Raw genomic sequence first — 17,222 nt, 5'->3', positions numbered from 1 at the left:
CCTAAAATTTCATTTTTAAATTCCCGTGCCTGTCTATTTCTATATTTATTAGTCTAAAGATTAATATATTTATCCAATAAATACTTATTGTGTGCCTACTATGTGCCAGGGAGTATTCTAGGTCCATAGGATTAATAAATAAACTAAACAGACAAACATCCATGTATGTGCGGAGTTCAAACTACTTTAATCAAAGTGGGATGCTAATTAAGGTTGGCACTCTGTGTCTCTTTTGGCAGTTCTACAGTATTTAGACTTTGTAGAAGTGACTTTTAAAAATTTTAGCTATTTCTTTTTTTTCTGTTTGCAATATCTGTACAAATGATAGTAATACAATGTTGTTCTCATGCTAATGCAAAAAAGAAAATGCCTGCTACACAGTAGTTTCTGAGCCCTTTGTAAATTTTGGTAGGAATAATGTAGGGATTTTCTGCCTCCTGAGAAATCTTACCATATTACTCAGAAGCCTATGATTACTTTTTAAAAATTCCATTAGCATACATCACCATTACTAAACAGTTAAATTTCTTATTAATTTGTGAATTAAACTTGTGAGTTTGTTGCCTTGCTAGACTTTGGTTGCTTATTTTCTGTTCACGGAAATGTTGGTTATAATATCAGCCTTCACAGCCAGTTGCCAATTACCTACTTTCTCTTGTTTGGTTATAGTTAACTACCCTGTTTTGAGAAAATAAAATAATCCTTAGTTCTCACCATTATTCAGGAAGCCGTGTGCTATACAATATTAAAACAATATTTAAAATGTTAGTATAATTTTTCCATTGAACATCAGTTATACATCAGGACCTATATAACACATGTATTTCATTTATTTACTCAAAAGGTATAATATATTTTTCCAAATTATGAAATTCACTAGGCTAAGGATTTTATATTATGATTTTCAGCAGTAGAATCCTTATGCTTTATATCATATAATGTTTTCCTTTTCATTTAGAAAACAATTAAATGATAGTATTTCTTTTAGGATACATCTTCATTTTTATTAGTTAGAAGAAAATAGAGTAGAAAATATTAAGAGTTCCAAGTAGCTAAGTAGAAGATTAAATCTCTTTTCATATATATATATATGTATAAATTTTATTAGGTTTTAGGTTTGGGGGTACATGTGAAGAACATGCAAGATTGTTGCATAGGTACATACGTGGCAATGTGGTTTACTGCCTTCCTCCCCATCACCTATATCTGGCATTTCTCCCCATGTTATCCTCCCCAGCTCCCCAACTCCCCACCCGCTATTGTCCCTCCCCTAGTTCCTCACGACAGACCGCAGTGTGTAGTGCTCCCCTCCCTGTGTCCATGTGTTCTCGTTGCTCAACACTGGCCTATGAGTGAGAACATGCAGTGTTTCATTTTCTGTTCTTCTGTCAGTTTGCTGAGAATGATGGTTTCCAGGTTCATCCAAGTCCCTACAAAGGACACGAACTCATTGTTTTTTATGGCTGCATAGTATTCTATAGTGTATATGTGCCATGAGAGGATGTGGAGAAATAGGAACACTTTTACACTGTTGGTGGGAGTGTAAATTAGTTCAACCATTGTGGAAGGCAGTGTGGCGATTCCTCAAGGACCTAGAAGTAGAAATTCCATTTGACCCAGCAATGCCATTACTGGGTATATATCCAGAGGATTATAAATCATTCTATTATAAGGACACATGCACACGAATGTTCATTGCAGCACTGTTTTCAATAGCAAAGACTTGGAACCAACCCAAATGCCCATCGATGATAGATGGGAAAATGTGGATTAAATCTCTTTTCTATCAACAAATTACTAGAAAAAAATAAAAATTAAACAAAACTTAATCACCTAGGCTAGGCATAGTTGACTCATAACTGCAATCCCAGCACTTTGGGAAGGTAATGTAAGAGGATTACTTGAGCCCAGGAGTTTGAAACAAGCTTGAGCAACATAGGGAGACTCTGACTCTACAAAAAGTGAAAAAATTACTCAGGTGTGGTGGCCAACACCTGGAGTCCCAGATATTTGCGGAGGCTGAGGTGGGAGTATAGCTTGAGCCCAGGAGTTGGAGACTGCAGTGAGTTATAGTCGCACCACTGCACTCTAATCTTGGTGACTGAGCGAGACCCTATCTCAAAAGAAGAGCAAAACAAAACAAAACAAATAAAAAACTAATAAATCACCTACTATTATTGACTTTATCTAAAATAGTTCCTTACAGAAGATAGGTCAAACTGTCTGGGAATGTCTGAGTGATGTTCTCCTGCTTACCACAGCAAACCTCACACAAACTTGTAATCCAATTTAAAAGGCTAGAAGAAATTAGAAAAGGGAATGCTTCTAAACGTGAATGGCACACAGATCCTTTCACTCAGGCAGATTTCTTTCACTGCCTAACCTTCAACTAAGTGCTCCTCCTGTAGATACCCTGTCTCTCAGCACATTGTAAAAAAAAAAAAAAAAATCCCTTACATATTCCTAATAATATTGCATATTCCATAAGCGTAGAGTTGTGGTTTTATCCCAGAACCAGGACAGTGAATGACATATAGTTGGCAACAAACAATGTGTATGAACGTGTGTATATAAGAGAACCCTAGTTAGCCTCTATAGCTCAGGTTCTGTCTCCTTCAAATTATCTTATTTTCTTTTTATGGCTTTAGGTTTCTAAAATAAAAAGGTTTTGATATATCATTAAATGAATTTTTGGCTCTGATTATTATGATCACTGTTCCCAATAATTTGAGATACAATTTTTTGGCTTTTAAGTGTACTTTTATCTTATTTTATTTTTTAAGAGAGAATCTCACTTTGTCACCCAGGCTGGAGTGCAGTGGTGTGATTGCAGTTCACTGCAGCCTCCACCTCCCAGTCTCAAATGATTCTTCTGTCTCAGCCTCCTGAGTAGCTAGGATTACAGGTGCCTGCCACGATGCCCAACTAATTTTTGTATTTTTAGCAGAGAGAGGGGTTTCATCATTTAGGCCAGGTTGCTCTTGAACTCCTGACCTCAGGTAATCCACCCTCCCCGGCCTCCCAAAGTGCTGTGCTGGGATTGTGCCACCATACCTGCCCTAAATGTATTTTTAATTGCAGTAATTGTGTATACTTATGGGGCATGATGTGATATTTTGATCTATATATATACGTTACTGAAAGATTCAGACAAGCTAATGAACATATTTATCACCTCACCAACTTATTATTTTTTTGTGATGAGAACATTAAAAATCTATTCTTTTTTTTTTTTTTTTTTTTTTTTTTTTTTTTTTTTTTTTTTTTTGAGACGGAGTTTCGCTCTTGATACCCAGGCTGGAGAAAAATCTATTCTTTAAGGAATTTTGAAATAAATACACAATACATTAACTCTAGTCACCATGCAATGCAGTAGATCATGAAAACATATTCTTTCAGTCTAACTGAAACTGAACCCTTTGATCAATATCAATATTTTCCCTTTCCCCATCCCTCCTTCTCCCACCATCTTCTGATAACTATCTCTCTACTCTCTGTTTCTTTGAGATTAATTTTTTTAGATTGCATATACAAATGAGATCACACAGTATTTGTCTTTCTGTGCCTGGCTTAATTTACTTAATATAATGTACTGTAGTTCCAAGCATGTTGTCTTGAATGGCAGAAGGTTCTTTTTTAAGGCTATATAGTACTCCATTATGTTTATATATCACATTTTCTTTATTCATTCATTGATGGATACTTAGATTACTTCCATACTTTGATTATTGTGAATAATGTTGAAAAAAAGAGTGCAGACATCACTTAAATACCAATTTTAATTGCTTTGGATATATATCCAGAAGTAAGATTCCTGGATTGTATGGTAATTCTATTTTTGGTTTTTTAAGGAAATGCCATACTGTTTTTCAAAGTGGCTGTGTTAATTTACATTCCACAGTGGTATCTCCCCCTCCCTCCCTCCCTCCCTCCTTCCCTCCTTCTCTCCTTCCCTCCTTCCCTCCTTCTCTCCTTCCCTCCTTCCCTCCTTCTTTCCTTCCTTCCTTTCTTCCTTCCTTCCTTCCTTCTTGCCATTAAAATAATGTATGCTTTGTTTAATGAAAATCTACATGATGCAGTGGCTATATGCTCTTTGTTTATTCTTAAAATTAGCATTTTACAGAATAAAGTACCTAGAAATGCAGCTAACCACGGAGGTGAGAGATCTCTACAAGGAGAACTACAAAACACTGTTCAAAGAAATCAGAGATAACACAAACAAATGGAAAAACATTCCATGCTCATGGATAAGAAGAATCAATATCATTAAAATAGCCATACTGCACAAAGCATTTTATAGATTTAGTACTATTTCTGTCAAACTCCCAATGACATTCTTTACAGAACTAGAAAAAAACTATTTTAAAATTCATATGGAACCAAAAAAGAGCCTGAATAGCAAAGGCAATTTTAAGCAATTGAACGAAGCTGGAGGCATCATGCTACCCAACTTCAAACTATGCTACAGGGCTACCGTAACCAAAATAGCATGGTACTGGTACGAGAACAGACACATAGACCATTGGAACAGGATAGAGAACCCGAAATAAGCCTGCACACCTCCAACCATCTGATCTTCTACAAAACTCACAAAAACAAGCAGTAGGGAAAGAAGTCCCTATATAATAAATGGTGCTGGAATAGCTGGCTAGCCATATGCAGAAGATTGAAACTGGACCCCTTCCTTACACCACATACAAAAGTTAACTCGAGATGGATTAAAGACTTAAATGTAAAACCTAAAATTATAAAATCCCTGGAAAAACTTAGGCAGTGCCATTCTGGACATAGGAATGGGCAAAGATTTTATGATAAAGACACCAAAAGCAATTGTGACAAAAGTAAAAATTGACAAACGGGATCTAATCAAACTAAAGAGGTTCTGCACAGCAAAAGAAACTATCAAGAGAGCAAACAGACAACCTGTAGAATGGGAGAAAATGTTTGTAAAATATCCATCTGACAAAGGTCTAATATTCAGCTTCTATAAATAACTTTAACAAATTTTCAAGAAAAAAGCAAACAACCTCATTAAAAAGTGGGCAAAGGAAATGAACAGATACTTTTCAAAAGAAGGCATGCATGTGACCAACAAGCATATGAAGAAAAGCTCAGCATCACTGATCATTAGAGAAATGTGAATCAAAACCATAAGAGACCATCTCACACCATTCAGAATAATTATGACTAAAAAGTCAAAACAAAAACAGGTGTTGGGGAGGCTGTGGAGAAAAAGGAATGTTTATACATTGTTTGTAGAAGTGTAAATTAGTTCAACCATTATAGAAAACTGTGGCTATTTTACAAAGACCTAAAAACAGAACTACCATTCAACACAGCAATCCTGTTACTGGGTATATACCCAAAGGAATATAAATTGTTCTGTCGTAAAGACACATCCACACATACATTCTTTGTAGCACTATTCACAATAGCAAAACATGGAATCAACCTAAATGCTCATCAGTGGTAAACCATGGAATACTATGCAGCCATGAAAAGAAATGAGATGATATTCTTTGCAGGAACATAGAGCTGGAGACCATTATCCTTAGCAAACTAATGCAGGAACAGAAAAGCAAATACTGCATGGTCTCGCTTATAAGTGGGAGTTAAATGATAAGAACACATAGACACATAAAAGGGAAACAACAGATACTGGGGCTATAGAAGGGATGAGGGTGGGAGGAGGGAGAGGATTAGAAAAAATAACTAATGGTTCTAGGCTTAATACCTGGGTGACAAAATAGTCTGTGTAAGAAACCCCTGTGGCATGAGTTTACCAGTACATGTACCCCTGAACTTAAAATACAAGTTTAAAAAACAAAAAATAAAATGAGTTGTTTGTTTGTTTGGTATTTGACCTTCTTCAAGAAATACATGCATAGAGTTAAAAAATCAAACGGAATGTAGGGATTATTAAAACAAAAAATAGAAGGCCTTTGCCTTGTATTTTCTCACTACCTACTTCAGCTACACAGAGGCAATATGGTTTTGGTATTTACTTCTATTATCTAAATAATATGCTTATTACTATTTCTTCATTTATCAGTTTCAACAGGAGTTTTGAGTAATGAAAATGGAGAAGCTTATGGGAGAGAAAGGTATGTAAACAAGAATGTGAAATGAAATTTAAGCTAATATATTTTGCAATAGAGGTGCCCACAGGGTTCTTTGAAAACATAAAGAACATAGGCATGTTAGGTCTTCCAAATTGCTTTAAAGAGTAACTTTATAATTTATGCTTTTGTTAGCAGTAAACAGGAATTCCCATCTTTCTATATTCTTATCAACATTGCATAGAATTCAGCATTCAAATTCATGCTTTTCTGATGACATAAAGTAGTATCTCATTGGTTTTTTAATTTGTGTCTTCTTGATTACTAGTGATTTTATGAAATTTAGACAGCATGGGCTTCTCCTTCTGAATACTTCCTTTTCACGATTCTTTGCTCATTTTTCTATTGGTTTCCTCTGAATATATGAATATATGTTAACCAATATTAATTTTTCATTGGTTTTAGGTATTCTCTCAGTTTACCTATGGAATTATCTATGATATCTTCAACTGAAAAATTGTCATTTTTTTAGCAAAATCAATTTTATGTCTTACGATTTATGATTTTTAGACCATGTTTCAGAAAGTTTTTTTACATCTATGTCTCAAAAATATTTGCCTAAATTTTTTTCTTAGTAACTATGAAAAAGTAAAGTTTATATTTAACTATTTAATCTCTCAGTAATTCAGATTTCTATGTGGTGTGATAAGGTGCCTGCTTTACTTTTTGTCCAATTCTTAGATCAGTTTTTCCTGTATATGTTAAGCCAACACTAGTGTTTTGTTTTATTTTGTGATGTTATTATATATAAAGATCTCATGTATATATTAGCTGTCACATATATATGGGTTTATTTCTGAACTCTGGGTGCCTGCAGCTGTACCAAGCTTTGTAGTACATGTTAATATTTTATAGAGTAGGTTTTCTCTCTTTGCCCTTCATTTTTGAATTTTACTTTGATATTAATAGACCTTTTATAGCATCTGCTTTTAAAAATGGGTTTGTGGATTTTCTTTTAAAAATCTAGAATTTATAGACTGATATAGGAAAAGTTGAAATTTCCCTATGAATATGGGCAAAGGAAAATAAGTCAATATAAAATTGTGAAATAATTTAGACTTATACTAAAGAAATCCACTCCTTTTGGTGGAGTATATTAGGCAGAAAATAATTATGGAAGAAAGATTAACACAAGGAAAACCAAGGATGGGGCCTGCTAATGTACACAATTTTATTGTTAAGAGAAACGTGGACGACAGAAGCAATAGAGAAAGAATATACAGAATATGATGAACAGGAGTTCAAACTACCTTAATATTTATGGCTTTGAGTTACCTTAATGCTTATAATTCACTAAACAGTGCTTTCAAATTATGCTCTGTGGAATACCTAATGCTTTGTGAAACACCAAAAGTACTCAGAGAAAGGAGTAATGGTGGCACTGAGTATTTGGATCTGTGATTCAGCCAGAATGCATTATTATTAATTGGCCCTGCACTAAGGTTTTATTGCAAGAAAGAAGGGTTTTTAGCTCAACAGCATAACTGTTCAACAAAGATGGCATGTGATGCCGGTCATCCTATTCAATGCCTATGACAGACATTGCTAATTGAACATAGAACTTCTTGCTGCTGACTCAGATTTTGTCTCCATACGGCCCTCCATTTAGTCATTACCGATCAATCAGTGTGTTGTTTGAGTCAAAACCCGTTTACTCTCTATACCGGGGATATCTAAACTTTTGGCTTCTCTGGGCCACAGTGAAAGAAGAATAATTGTCTTGGGTTACGCATAAAACACACCAACACTAATGATAGGTGAATGGTTAAAAATAAAATGCAAAAAATCTCATAGTGTTTTAAGAAAGTTTACAAATTTGTATTGGACTGCATTCAAAGTTGTCCTGGCCATGAGTTGGACAAGCCTGATCTGTATAGTACTAAATTCTACAACTTTATTGGACCTTCAGTACACTTAACATATTTTAGCCCAAGAAAGGTGTGATCTAAATCTGTCAGATTAAAGAAGGAAGAAACTAGAAAAAGAGACTAGTTGAATTGGAAATGGATCTGGGAAATACAAACTTAAATAAGCATTTCAGTAATAACCCTTACATTATAATTATGAGTAAATTCTAACTATCAATTTGTTAGTTGTGGAAAAGCCTTCAAAGCTCATTAACTATGTGTTGAAGAGCAATTGAAATCAGTCATGTTTTCAGTTAAGAAATTGGAGACACAAATAATTCTTTCTATAAATTAATATTTAATCATTGAAAAGTTTAAACTTCCCAAATCAATGAAAGAGTGGGAAATAAAATCTCTATCTCTTGGAAGTGCATCTTATGCTGTCTCCATGGCCTTTGCTTTGCACCAAACAATGCCTTGAAAATTCTCTAAATTTAAATGTAGAAAAAGCATTTTTATGCATATTTGAATATTTACAAAATAATGCATGTTAACATTAACATTTTCCTTTTTAAGGATGAATATGTTTTATGTTCTGTGAAGTCACTGCACTAATTGTGATGTAAACTTAAATTTAATTTTCTAAGCAGTGAAAATTATTTGTCTCTATTAACAGGTCTACTCTAATGTGATGCTGGGATTGAATTTTTCTAAGACTCCATTTCAAGCTTGATTCAAAAGTCTTGTGGAAGATCTGGAAGAAATAGGTAAGTGTCCTTTTGGTAAAAATTCTCTTTTGTTCATTGTGCTTATTTTTATTTTCTAATGCTGATTTTATTCTTTAATTTTTTTGATTAAGTATCTTTGCCCAGATGTTAAGAAGTTTTCAGCATACGATGGAGACATGTTAAGTAGGGCAGTAAAAATATTTATCACTGCTTTTGGGGTTCCCATTTCACTACTTGCTGCTCTCTTTCTATTAAATGTGGTATCACTTTTTAAAACCAGCATACACTCGTAGGGAGTATGAATTTGGTCTGAAATATTAAAAGTAAATTATTAGGTAAGAAAAGTACTTGGAGTGTCTTATTACCATTGTGCTTACCTTTTATTCTGGTATTTTCAGTACTATTTTTTAAAAGTTCAATTGATATTGAAGTTTTGGGGGTATCTAGAAGTATTGAAAAAATAATGACAATAATATACCAGTAATGATTATTTTCTTGAAAATTTGATTTTTCTAATACAATTTTTGAGATCCAATCAGCTGTTTTGGAAGATTCGTTTTCTTTTTTAATGTTGTGTAGCTTTAAATCTCTTGATAGTTTTCGTTGATGTTTACAATGTTAACATATAAAGGTTCTCAATGTATAACACATCTAAAATGGGCTTTTCAGTTTCACTGTTGTACTATAATATCAATCAAACAGTTTGTCATGAGTATCCAAATTTATAATAATACAATTATAATTTTAAAAGAAACCTAAAGGAAATTTTAGGCAGAGTTTGTATTTTAAAGCTTCCTAGTAGTATATATCATTTCTGTCCCCAATCTTTGCCTCAGGAGAGAGGGAAACCAGAATGCCCTGGCTTCTTCAGAATTCTTCATTAAGAGTTTCACCCTGAGCATAAGGACAGGCCTCAGGATCTTCACTTTCTACCCAAATTTCTCCACCAATTTCTACAACTTTCTCAAGATACACTCCATAATCTCTCTGAGAGATATTTGTCAATGTTCTTTAGTTATACAGTTAAGTACTTTCCAGATATTTTACCTTCTGTTTTTCCTGTGGATTTTTTTTTTTTTTTGGTTAATTTCTTACCAGTTTCATCATTTTGCCAGATACACATTAAAATGATCCCACATTTATATAGTATTTAAGATTTTCAAAGCACTTTGACAACATTTTACTTCATTTTACTCTTAATTTATGATGTAAATAAGGATGACATTAATATTCTTTGGTAAGTAGAGAAACAAAGACAAAGAATTAAAATGATTTGGAAAAAGTTATATAGCTTGTTGTCAATTTACAGTTAATAATAAACAATTAGGTGTTATCAGAACACACGTCTGCTAACACTCAATCTTTTTTGTAGTTAGTGGAACATTATTTGTATGTTTGCCATAGATAATGGTTATATCAATATACTCCATCTTTATACAACCTTTTGATAAGTTATTATTTTTGAGTAACAGCATGTTTATTTGTATAATAGCAGAGGGAGTTTAGATTTATAATAAGCAGGAATTATCTGACAATGAATCATGGAATCATAAGATAAACTATTTTTAGAAAATAGAGAATCTTCTTCCTAGAAGAGAATATAATTGCACTTGAAGTTAGTCCTCAAACTGATTTTGGAATGTGCTACTTAGACTTTTTGTAGTTACGTGCTTATAGTGGCAGTTTTAAAATATTTTTAAATAAACACTAACCACATATTGGTGTAAATAATGAATATGCATAATGCCAAAGTTTCAACTTAATGGGAAAATGCATTCTGAAAAAGCATTTTTCCTCATACATGTATACAATTTTGAACCCTTGAGCTGGAAGTATGATTGTAAGAGAAGAAAATGTTGGAGAAGCAAAGATTTTGGAGTCAGATTGATAGGAGTTTGCATCCTTGCTGCTATTTTTTGGCTTTTTAAATCAACCTCTGTTAATTTTTGCTTTTCAGCTCTCAAAGAGTGAAAGAGGGGACTCATAGATCTGTTTATTTTATTATTGTAAAAATTTAGCACTTGGTACATAGCTATTTTCAAGAAATACTGGATTTTTGTCTTCTCTGTTCCCTTCCCCCTAGATAATCCCTAAATGGAACTTGGTTCAAACTTTCTGTTTTCAAATATTTTTTTTTAGTTTTATCTCCATTTCACCTCTCAAAGATGTTAAATAACCTACCCTACATAATACTTATCAGATGGGAACTAAAATGTTGTTTCATACAACTTATAACAGAGTATTTGTGTACGTGGGTAAATGCATAGTTGGGAATATGGGTGGGTGTGTTTTACTTTAAGATATTCACAGTTATTTTCAGAGTTTCCACTGCAAGACTATTAAACTGAAATTATCAGTTTTAGTTAATTCAGTGGAGTAGAAATAATTTTCATTCACATATTTATAGAAAATTGCTATAGATTCCATAAATACTTATTAGAGGTTAAGTATCATACATGAAAAACATTTTCTCTATTTTTCGAATTATTAAAAAAACATAAATGGACTATGTGGGAATCTGGTTTGGTGGACAGGGGGTTGGTTCAGCAATTCATATACATAGCATACTGATATTCATTGTCCACTGATATTCATTGTCAAAAGGATACAGAATGAGCAAGACTGCAAATAGAGAGGCTATAGGGTGGAGCTGTTGGGAATCCAAAGTTGGAAATCAGTCTGCCTTGGTTTGAATGATGGTTCCAAAACAAACCTACTTTATGTGAAACCTTGAACAAGTCATCAAGGCTCTTTTACACTTAATTTGTCAATCTACAAAATAGAGATAGCAGTACCTACTTAGTAGAGTTTATTTGAGGATTAATTGTATGAATAATATAAAGGGCATAATGAACATTTAAAAAGTATTATTTTGTTTTCTATTATATTCATTTCAATGGTTGACTGTATTATTCAGGCCATGTGGCAAATACCCTATATAGAATATAACTTATATCCAATCATGGGTCTTACAAGTAATGCTAAATATGAGTTAATTCTTTGTCTTGGTTATTTTACATTGCTATAACAAAGTACCATAGACTGAGTGGATTATAAACAACAAAAATTTATTTCTCACAGTAATGGGTGCTGGAAGATTCAGTTCAGGCTGCCAGCCAGCACAGTTGGGTTCTGTTGAGGGTCTTCTTTCAGGTTGTAGACTACCGTCTTCTTTCTTGTGTCCTCACATGTCAGAAGGAGATTGAGAGAACTTTCTGGGGTTCCTTTTATAAAAAGGGCACTAATCACATTCATGAGGGCTGTGTCTTCACGGCCTAATTACCTACCATAGGTTCCACCTCCTAGTACCATCACATTGTAGTATAGGATTTTAACATAAGAATTTGGGGACAACACAAGCATTCAGTGTATTACATTATGTACCTGTACTCTCTGGGTATGGTTAGGATGTGTATTAGTTTTCTGCTACTATATGATAAATTTTCATATATTTATAAGCTTAAAACAACATAAATGTATCAACTCACAATTTCTGTGGGTCAAGAGTCCAGGCCCTGACAGTTTAGCTCAGGGTCTTAAAAGGCTGCAATCAAGATGTCAGCAAGGTTGCATTTTCATTTAGAACTCAGGGTCCTCTTCCAAGCTCATTGGTTTTCGGCTGAATTCAGTTCACTGCAGTTTTAGGACTGAGATCCTCAGCATCTAAAGTCCACCTTCCACCCATGTGACACTCTCCATACACAGTTTACAACATAGCAGCTTTCTTCTTTAAAACCAGCAGGAGAGTCTATACTGCATGCTACCAAAATGGAGCCTGTGTGTGTGTGTGTGTGTGTGTAGTAATATATTATATTATAGTATATATTACTACACACACACACACACACACACATATATGTATAATATGTGTATGTGTCTTAAAGTAATCATCAGAGTGACAACCCATAACCTTTGCCATATTCTATTGGCTGGAAACAAGTCACAGGTCCTGCCCACACTCAAGGGGAAGGAATTTTACAGGGCATGAATATGGGGGAAACCCTGGAGACTGTCTGCCAAAGCATGTTAAACTTAAAATTCATGAAATATATTACCTTAAGGTTTTATAATTATACTATATAAAAAAGAACATTGTTGAAACATGTAAAAAAATTTTTTTCATAGAGTTTTCTTACAATATAACTCCCAGCAGAACATTCCTCCTTGCCTAAAATTCATCCATTGTTTCAAGCTGGCTAAAACCACCAGACTAATTACAGCCTAGTCCTAGTGTGGTATTTAGTACACTCCAGAATGTGGCAAAACACAGATATCTTACCTTTTCTCTTTACTCTGATATGTATAACTTTAACTACATGTTTTACACTTTCTTGCCTACATCTTTGTCAGTGTACACATTTTTCTTTCCCGTTCTCTAACTTTTTAAAGCACATTTACATTTCTACCTTTTTCCACTATACTTTTCTTATTTATTACCTCCTTTTTAGCTAGCCTAGGACTTTTTCTGCATAGAATCATACCATATCATAGGCAATCTGATATTATAGATATGTGATCATTAATCTCATTCTCCTGCTACCCATAGAGATCACAGAATGTTGCTCATTTGTGTGTTTCTTACAATGCTGCGTATAATAGTATCTTTAGAAATATTCATCGAATATGTAAAACACCTTCTTGATTTAGAACAGTGGTCTAACAGCCAGTATTCAGCTTGACAGTCGTATTTCAGAAGATGTTCTTTATAAGTTATTCACTCTTATATTTGCTCAGTAATTTGAAATATACCTCAAATAACCCTTAAGTTACTTGTGAGAATCCGTTACAACTTACACCTTTGAAACCAATTACATATGGGAAGAACATGAATCACTGTTCTTATGATAGTGAGTGAGTTCTTATGAGATCGGATGGCTTTATGGGGAGCTTCTTCCTTTGCTGGGCTCTCATTCTCTCTCCTGTCACCCTGTGAAGAGGTGCCTTCTGCCATGATTGTAAGTTTCCTGAGGCCTCTCCAGCCATGTGGAACTGTGAGTCAATTAAACCTGTTTCCTTTATAAATTACCCAGTTTCAAGTATTTCTTCATAGGAGTATGAGAACAAACTAATACAAGATAATAAATGGTTTTCTTCTAAATTGCCAAGTTGGGGGGGGTAATTTTTATGCAATAATAGATAATTATTATAGAATATTTCAACCCTAAGAATATATCCACAAATTTCATCACTGCCCTTGGATTTGAGAGGAATATAAAGATTAATAGTTTACCAAATATAATGTCTCTCAGGCATATGTAATAGAAGAGATAGGTATGTATATTTATAAGATAGTGAGCCAAATGAAACTTGAAATGTTTAGATTTACCTGGAATATACTGATTTTGCAACATGTAGAAGCCAATTTTAATATCTTGCCCACTGATCACATCAGTGTTGGAGAGTCATGCTTACTCATGACTGGGTAGGTCTATGTGCTGGTGTGATGCTCATTGTTTGTGGAAGAGCTGCTTGGAATAAATACCCATATGTTAATAGGATCTGGACTTGCAGAGTCTCTTCTACTAATTTATCGTTTTCTGATATCTTTTAATGTCCTTTATGGAGCTGCAAATACTAGAGTTACATGGAAGTATCTGTGTGTGTGTATATATATATATATATATATATATATACACACACACACACACACACACACACACATACATACATACATACATACATATTTGGAGTGCTGTACTTTGAAGCATTGAGCTCATTAGCAAAACAATACATTTGGTTTCCAGACAAGTGAATTGAGAAATATGTATCAGCAAGTCATAGAGCAACATTTTTAAAAAATAATAAATTATTGGCCGGGCATAGTGGCTTACACTTGTAATTCCATCACTTTGGGAGACTGAGGTGGGTGGATCACCTGAGGTCAGGAGTTTGAGACCAGCCTGGTCAACATGTTGAAGCCCTGTCTCTACAGGTGGTGGGTGCCTATAATCCCAGCAACTTGAGAGGCTGAGGCAGGAGAATTGCTTGAACCCAGGAGGTGGAGGTTGCAGTGAACCAGAATCTCACCACTGCACTCCAGCCAGGGCAACAGAGTGAGACCCTGCCTCAAATAAACAAATAAATAAATACATTATTCTCATTAAACCATCATTCCAAATTTCATTTCTATTGATGTGATGATAGAACTTGGAAAAACATAATGCACTATATTAAAAAAAGAGAAAATGAAAACTTGTTCATATTTTTTAAATAAGAGTTCATGTTTATAATTTTAAATTTGTGGGTTGGAAATATCTGCTTGTAAAATTTTTGATATCATTACACAAAATAGCAAAATACAGATTTTAACTGGCCTGCTTTTCAGTTCAACTGAACATTAAGTACCCTTTTAATGGTCTTATTTGCTGGGAAGTGCACCATTATAATAATCTGCTTTTTACAGCCCGTATCAGATATGAACCAACATCACTTATTACAAAGTTTGTGCTTTGGGAGACATTTTCACAGCATCCAACAGTACTACCCCACATTTCTTGGAATTAGTCTTTAGTGATATCATTTTCCAAAATGAGTTGTTGCTCAAACTTACTGATTGTTTTGTGGTTAAAATCTAATCCAGCAGCTATATTTAAAATGTCATACAAATTTGTAAGGAAAGGTCGGCTGAAACTACCGTTACATTAGTAATTGTATGAAAATGCTATAGAAGAGATACAATGCAGCTTGGATGTTTTTCGTTTTTTTTCTCCTATATGATATCCAAGGGGATGACTATGAAACCTCATTTTAAACTGTTGGCAATTTGAGTTTTTACAATTGTCTGCCAGAGAACAGAGGACTATTACTGTAGGTGTCATGTAAAATGAAGTTACAGTCTGAAGCCTCCTTTTAGCTGTCAGCCTTATTAAGGAGCTCTTCATGTGTTGAACCTGGCACCTGGTATTGTATAAGCAATGCATGCGAGAGCCTGGGGAGAGCTTTCTTTCTCTTTTCTGTGGCCTTTATTAGGCTTGGCTCACATTTTCACTGTTGCTTTGCCTTATTCCAACTTTTAAGCTGCACCTCACAGCACAGTAGGTCTAATATAGATTGACTCCTTTGCCTGAAGACTGATTGAAACTTGTATCTCACAGTTGCTAATGCTCACTGAACCATTTTATTGAAGATAAAGTAAATAAAATAGAGTGCCATATGAGAATTCTCTGAAATCAAATGGAATAATTTGGCAGGTTTAAGCCCATAAAGAAAGCAAAGCAATGAAACAGAATACTTTTTATGTTCAGTGTATTAAGGGGTAAATATTCTTGATATATTAGACCTAAAATATTTAATTTTGTTGGTACCATTAAATGTTAAATATAATTCTCAATGGCCATGTCATTCTTGGTGTTAAACAATGGGTTCTCTCTAAGAGAGTAATATGAATAAAAACTTTTGGGACTACAATATTGTGATGATTTTTTTCTTTCTCTTTTTGTGACACTTCAGTACATGGATCAGTAGTCTCAGATAATTTAATAAACAACACAAATGAATGGATTTGCCAAAGTACACTTTAGAATCCTGAGATTGGAAAATAGTGGTAAACCTTAGCCTACCCAAAGATGCTGTTAAGCTTGAGCATTTTATTCATTAATCAAGATTACGTGTTCACATTAGAACAGACTTTTCTGAAAAGTATCCTGTGGAGTTTTTTTTTCCTTTTTTGAATAAGGCTGTTAGGTTTATTCAAAAATAATTATCATATATGTATTTTCTGTATCATCTGGAATAATTTGGGGAAGAAAAATGTTGGAGTGATCTTAGCATCTTGAATCTTATGAACTTACAATAGCATATAATACCACGATAACACATATTGACACATTTAATCTGTGAAATACGAAGATCTGAACGTCTGATGTAGAGAAATGAAGATTTCTTACTTGATTGCCTGGGGCCAGATGAAAATTAACATTTATAGGGGACAGATGAATAAAAGAGTTTTGTTAGAAAATTTCTGACCTTGCTGATTAAAGGTAGTGTCTCTCTTCAACCTTAAAAAGATTCTGTCACATTAATACTTTCTCCTATAATTTCTCTTGTAGTTTCTCCAAATTCAAGATAATTTCCATTTGTGCTTCTCTAAAATGTGTTTAGTTAATTTTTAAAAAAATTTTGCTAATACATTTCATTTGTTTCACAGGTGATGATTTATGCTTACTTTTTAGCTATATCCACTTTATGCATTTTTTTTTCCTTCTGTCAAGCTGCTCTTTATTTCAGGGAAAGGGCAGGGCAGAGAGCTCTTTCTTGGCAGCGACTTTCCTCATGGCAGCCAGAATATTCTGCTCCTCCCATTTCCTCTTGGCACGGATATGTGTCCCCACCCTTTTCTTGATGAACTTGAGGGCCCATTTGTCCTTGGAAGCCTTCAGTAACTCCATGGCATGCCACTCCTATGGGGCGAACCCACACACTTCTCGGATCGTGTCCCGCGCGAACTTAGTGTTTGGTCAGATGCCAACAGTGGTGGCTGTGCGTGGGCTTGCTCACATTCGTGTTTACCTTGTGGCCCTTGTTGAGGC

At 34.2% G+C, this 17,222-nt stretch overlaps 1 protein-coding gene across 4 annotated transcripts in view; it reads left to right on the top strand.

The window, feature by feature from the left end:
• The window catches only part of FOXP2 (forkhead box P2), a 583,344-nt gene that overhangs the window by 183,703 nt on the left and 382,419 nt on the right, over nt 1–17,222 (top strand). For 3 of the 4 annotated variants that reach the window (XM_064374262.1, XM_064374250.1, XM_064374240.1), the window contains exon 3: nt 8,643–8,733. The gene's annotated coding sequence lies outside the window, so the exon portion shown is untranslated. Of the gene's footprint in view, nt 1–6,052; nt 6,105–8,642; nt 8,734–17,222 lie in introns of all 4 variants that reach the window. The other variant, XM_064374228.1, reaches the window with a different exon arrangement.

This window comes from Aotus nancymaae, unplaced genomic scaffold (assembly GCF_030222135.1).
Source record: "Aotus nancymaae isolate 86718 unplaced genomic scaffold, 86718_ANA_hifiasm-v0.15.2.pri h1tg000002l, whole genome shotgun sequence".
Classification (NCBI taxonomy): Eukaryota; Metazoa; Chordata; class Mammalia; order Primates; family Aotidae; genus Aotus; species Aotus nancymaae.
Note: the sequence above shows the minus strand (reverse complement) of the source record. Positions and strands in the feature narration are given on the sequence as shown.